Raw genomic sequence first — 5,926 nt, forward strand, 5'->3', positions numbered from 1 at the left:
CCATGACCCATCTAGTCCTGCCCCCTGTTCTCAGCCAAGCGCCCCAAAGGGAAACTCGCAAGCAGAACCCGAGCCCAAGAGCCCTCTCCCCTCCTGCTGCTTCCAGCAACTGGCCTTCAGAACTTGCATTGCTGCCTCCGACGCCACGGGGGAGGCAGAGCGGAGCCATTGGTAGATTTCTCCTCCGTTTGTCCAATCTTCTTCTAAAGGCATCCATGTTGGTGGCCATCACCGCCTCCTGTGGGAGGGAGTTCCACAGTTTAATTTAAAGGGATGCCCACCAGTGTTATGAGAGGTGGAGAAAAAACTTTCCTCCATCCACTTTCTCCATGTTTTAAATATATATATTTCCACTTTCTCCATGCAAGGCATAATTTTAACAGCTTCTATCATGTTGCCTCTGATCCGCCTTGTGTCTGAACCAAAAAGTCCCAAGTGCTGGATCCTTTCCTTATAGGACCTGGGAGAGATCAGGGTTCAAATCCTCCCACTTGACCATGAAGCTCTTACCGGGTGATCTTGGGCCAGTCCGTTGCCTCTTGGCCTAGCCTACCTCGCAGGGTTGTGGTGGGGAATTAAATGAGGGGAGGGATTGTGCCCACGATGTGACATCATGACTTCACGGTGCAATGTGACATCATGACGTGACGTCATGTCATGTCACGTCATGATGTCATGGCGACAAGCACAGGGCACCTGAGTGATCTGCAGCCGCAGCAGCGACCGGGTCGGGGCCTGTGTCTCTGCAGCTCCCCACAAGCATGTCCACAGCTTCAGCCGGCTGCAACAGAGGCTTCAGAGACACTATCCCTCATCTAGTTGCCATCGCCACCCTGGAGCGCCAGAGACAAGGTGGCAGCCAGTAGTGGCAGCAGGCAGTGTGTGGCAGCGGTGGGGGGCGGATGCAGGGCACCCACAGCAAATAATTGGTGGGTGCCATGACCCCCAGAGCCACCTGGCGTTGGCACCTCTACCACTGATAAATAATTTTTTCTTTGTTCAGCAAGCGTGCTGCAGAGGCCTCTGTGGTTTCCAAGTTGTGGCTGCAGAGGGTCCGGCGAGGGGGATCGAAAGCAAAAAGCCACCCCCCCCCCTCCCCAGACAATCCATGACCTTGGACATGATCCAGTTTCCTGCTCACCCTCAGGATGGCACGTTTCGTTTCCCTCCCTCTTTCATCCGTTTGCTTCTTTAAATATCTGTTTGGAACATGAACCTCAGCCATGTGACCTCTCTTTCTCTTTCACACACTCACAAGTTTGGTGGTTTAATTATTACAGGGATGTTTTTAATGGCTTTATGATCTTACATAATGTGCTAACTTTGCATCATAATATTGCAAAAGGCATCAGATAAGGAAATTATCAGATGAGAGAGAGAGAGAGAGAGAGGAGCTCTTGGGATGGGAAGCCTCAGTCTTGGAAGTCAAATCTGGCCCCCCAGGTCCTTCAGTCTGTACCTCAGAACTCTCCCTAGGCCACGCCCCTTCTCTCCAGGCCACACCCCTGACCGCCCCTGCTCTGCACCCTTTTTGAACATTTTTTCCTGTGTGGAATGTGGCCTTGAGCTGTGATCCTGCCTCTCGCTTTCCTGGAGAGGAGCCTCTCTCACTTCCCAGTGGCTGGAAATATAATCTAACGTACAAAGGTTAGAGGAGTCACATCCGTTCCTCTGCTGCTTTTGCCTCTGGCCCCGCCCACTTTGGCACCCAGCCCATTCATGTCTGACCCCTGGCCCCCAAAACATTTCCCGTGAGACAATGTGGCCCCCAGGCTCAAAACCAGAGCCCGTGGGGTGTAATGGTTGGCCTCCTGGACTAGGGACCCGGGAGAGACCAGGGTTCAAATTCCTACTCAGCCACAAAACTCACATACGCTCCAACTTTTTCCTAACTCGATTCGGGACACCCCCGGCCACCCCCTGCCCACTCTTGCCACTTGCCCTCACCCGCCCTCACCCCCTGCTTGTGCCGCTTGCCTGCTCTCGCCTGGCGCTCTGGCAAATATCCGCAGAGTCGTGCCGCCACAGCTCTGGGCGGGAAAGCGCTTTGATGCGACGCTGCTGACGATCATCCCATGGAGTGGCTCTTGGTCCAGGACTTGCACCAGAGCCCCGGACCCAAAAACGGGACATTCTGGGATCAAAACAGAAGCCGGGATTGCCTTCTGTGATCAGAAAGTCCTGGTAAAGCCAGGACAGTGTGTGGGTCTGAGCTCACTGGGTGGCCTTGGGCCAGTTACTGTCTCTTAGGCTGACCTAACTCACAGGCTGTTATGGGGAGAAGGAGAATGACGAATGCCACCTTACAGGTGGGTAGCCGTGCTGGTCTGCCATAGACGAAACAAAATAGAAAATTCTTTCCAGTAGCACCTTAGAGACCAACTGAGTTTGTTCTTAGTATGACCTTTCGTGTGCATGCACACTTCTTCAGATACACTGAAACAGAAGTGCCACCTTGAGCTCCTTGGAGTAAAGGTGGGATATAATAATAATAATAATAATAATAATAATAATAATAATAATAATATTTATACCCCCACCCATCTGGCTGGGTTTCCCCAGCCACATATAAATGCAGGGTGCTCCTGACTGGTCTGGACTGCAGAACTGTGCAAGGTTGCTCTCCTCCTCCACCAGCCCTGCTCTTCTGCCTCTAAACAGCAGCCTGGCGCTCTGGCATAGGGCTGGCCAAGCATTTTTCTGGGGGGGAAAGCACAGAGCTGCAATTTCTTGCTGCAATTCCTGCTGCCCAGGCTGCTATTAAAAGCAGAGGAGTGGGGTCAATTTAAAAAGCTGGCAACCATTGAAGCCTGGGGAAAAGACAGGTGTTGGTTTGTTTGTTTTTTTGGTTGTTTTTTTGAGGGGCCATAAGATTCCCACAAGCGGAGAGGAACACAATACATTTAAAGCCTATTCAATGCACATCTGAAACGTAATGACTCCTGCTCCCGCAGAGTCCTGGGAACTGTAGTCTAAGGGTGCTGGGAATTGTAGCTGTGTGAGGGGACAAGTGTGGTTGTGCATTGAATATCAATTCAATGTGCTGTTGGGAGATTCAGGAGAGATAACAGAAAGTTAAACCTGGTTGAACTGTGGAACTCCCTCCCACAGGAGGCAGAGAGGGATGGCTTTGAAAGAGGATTCATGGAGAAGGAAGGAGAAGGCTATCGATGGCCGTCAGCCAGGACGTCCCTGTCCTGCCACCATGTTTGGGGGCAGCAATGCTGGAAAGCACAGGAGGGGAGAGGGTTGCTCTTGTGCTCAAATCCTGCGCGCAGGTTTGCCACAGTCCAGCCACTTTGAGAACAGGTTGCTGGACGAGATAGGCCACTTGCCTAATCCTTGTTTTTCTCTTGGACACCAGCTACAGAATCCAGCTTTCTGAGAAGCTCAAGTTCCTAGTCCTCATCATTCTATGGGAACAGGATGCTGGCCTGATCAGTAGGCTGTTCTTAAGTTCTTGAGGGCGCTGGGAATTGTAGCTCTGCAAGGGGGAAGCTACAGTTCCTGGGATTATTTGAATGTGCGTTGAACGTGCTTTAGATGCTGTGAGAGGGGAGGCAGCCTCTTGGTATTCAGTTTCACCCCTTACAGAGAAAGCATGCGGCTGGGTTTCACTTCCTTGTCCTTCTCCCAGGAGTTGGCGCACGGGGCCTTGTGACACCCGCTCCACTCTGCACGTGCACCCACACCCCGAGGATTAAGTGTTGGGGAAGGGTGTGCCTTGCTTTCTCTGAGGATTAACCCCCTCCTCAACCTTCCTTGGCTGCAGCAGGAGCACAAGGAAAGGGAGTCCCCAATTTGGACCTCCTCCCACCATGAGCAGATAGAGGTGAGAAGGGCAAGCTCTGAGTACATTGGAAGCTCTTCCTCCCAAAAACAAGAACTACAGGGTGCTGGGAATTGTAGCACAGTGCAGAGTAAACTATAGTTCCCAGGATGGGGTGTTTTGGGGGTGGGTGGGTGATAAGATATGGTGTGTATGCAGCCATTCAGAAGTAGAGCCAGGAAGCTCCAGCTTTAACCCCAGCCTGCAACATGGGACCCTTTTAGCTGAGATTCCTACATTGTAGGGGGTTGGACTAGATGACCCTTGGGTTCCCTTCCAACCCTACAGTTCTATGATGCTATTATTTTAAATTTAGTCTTGGGGGGGGGTGCTTCCAGAAGGGGAGTTAAAATAACACTTCTGAAGAAGTGTGCATGCACACGAAAGCTCATACCAAGAACAAACTTAGTTGGTCTCTAAGGTGCTACTGGAAGGAATTTTTTTATTTTTTATTTTGTTTTAAAATAACAGAACCATTCAGAAATTGCAAAGCAGGTGTGGTTTGAAATTTTAAACATGCAGGTTTGATGGTCAATGGTTTCTAGCCACGATGGCTCTGCTCTGCCTTCGTTAGAGAGGGCTCTTATGCTTGGATCCTGTTTGAAGGTTTCCCATAATAGGCACCTGGCCGCCTGCTGTGAGTGCAGGAGGGGGAGCCACAGGCCTGATCCCGCAAGGCTCTTCTGATTTTTGGTCTTTTATCTCACTGACTGTGCCCTGCTTCCTTAACTTGGTCGTGAAGCAGTTATCTACCAAACAAGAAGATAATTAATAATAATAATAATAAACATTGGATTTTTCCTCGAAAGGTTAATTCTAGGTTAAATTGGGGGGTAGGTGAGGGGGAGAATGCAGGTTGCCATTCTGATGCCAACCAGGGTGTGCAGGTGCTGTGATAATATTTTCTGCATGATCACCCATCCCATAATAAACACCCCCTCTCCCTCTTCCTCTCTCCTATATTACAGACATCTTGGTTTAACCTATTAACTGTAGCTTTCTGGGAGATTGGTGGACGGGGGACGGGACCAATTACAGTTCCAAAGTTTTGTGGCTGGGGCCGAAAGTTAGACTGGCGCAGAACCAATACAAATGCGTAATGTTGGCAGAGGTTGGACCAGATTCCTGTATCTGAACTTTGCCTACCTCCCAGGGTTGTTGTCAAACAGGGAGGGGGCTTTGGAGAAAGAGCAAGGGGCTGTGCCGCTCCTCTGATCTCGGGGGAAGAGACAGCTGATTCCCTCCAGTGAATGATAGCATGCAAAAAGGAGCAAAACAGGTCCCCCTAAAACATAATATTAATAATACAGAAAGCCTCTTGCAGCCCATTTTTATTTTCAAATTACACGTGCAGAATTTTTTAAAAAGCAAAACAAACAAGTTTCATACATCTGGAAAGCATTCAAGAGTTCACGATGGAACTGAACGTGTGAAAGGCAATGCAGACCCTCCTTACCCCCGCATTCACTGCCTCCAACAGTGGAAGGAGCATAGCCATTGGGGCTAACAGTAGCCCCCGTGGCCTTCTCCTTCCGCACGAATCTGCCCAATCCTCTTTCAAAGTCCGCCAAGTTGGTGGCCACGGCTGCCTCTTGTGGCAGTGAGTCCCACGGTTTCAGGCCAAGGCGCTGTGTGTGTGTGTGTTGGGGCTGCATCTCGGCTTACAGCCCAGGAGGTGCATCCTCCCTCCCCATCGAGCCTGCCTGGTGGTGCTCCTTCCGATATCTTTGGGAACACCTCCCATGCGTCTCGGGGAGCATCTGCTGCAGCGCCCCCAAACTTCAGGAGGGCGGCACTTTTGCGGGGCGGCAAGTCTGGCCTAGAAGTTGCTGCCAGCAGACGCCCACAAACTGGAGCGGCCCCGCCGCCTTGCCGAGGCTCTTGCCGGCTGCCGCGCGTGAGAACTTGGAGGCGGGTTTCGCCAGCCCGACTTGGAGAACAAGATCCGCGCACCTGAGTCACAGGTGTGCGCCGGAGAGCGTTGAACTGGGAGGCTGCCAAAGAGTTAACTTGGCGAGCGCGCAGGAGTTTCTCCCTGGGAAGATTTCGAGAAGCTCCCGGTTCTTCTTCCTTGGCAGGCGGGCGCTCAGGTGCCAA

The sequence above is a fragment of the Lacerta agilis genome, chromosome 15 (assembly GCF_009819535.1).
Source record: "Lacerta agilis isolate rLacAgi1 chromosome 15, rLacAgi1.pri, whole genome shotgun sequence".
Classification (NCBI taxonomy): domain Eukaryota; kingdom Metazoa; phylum Chordata; class Lepidosauria; order Squamata; family Lacertidae; genus Lacerta; species Lacerta agilis.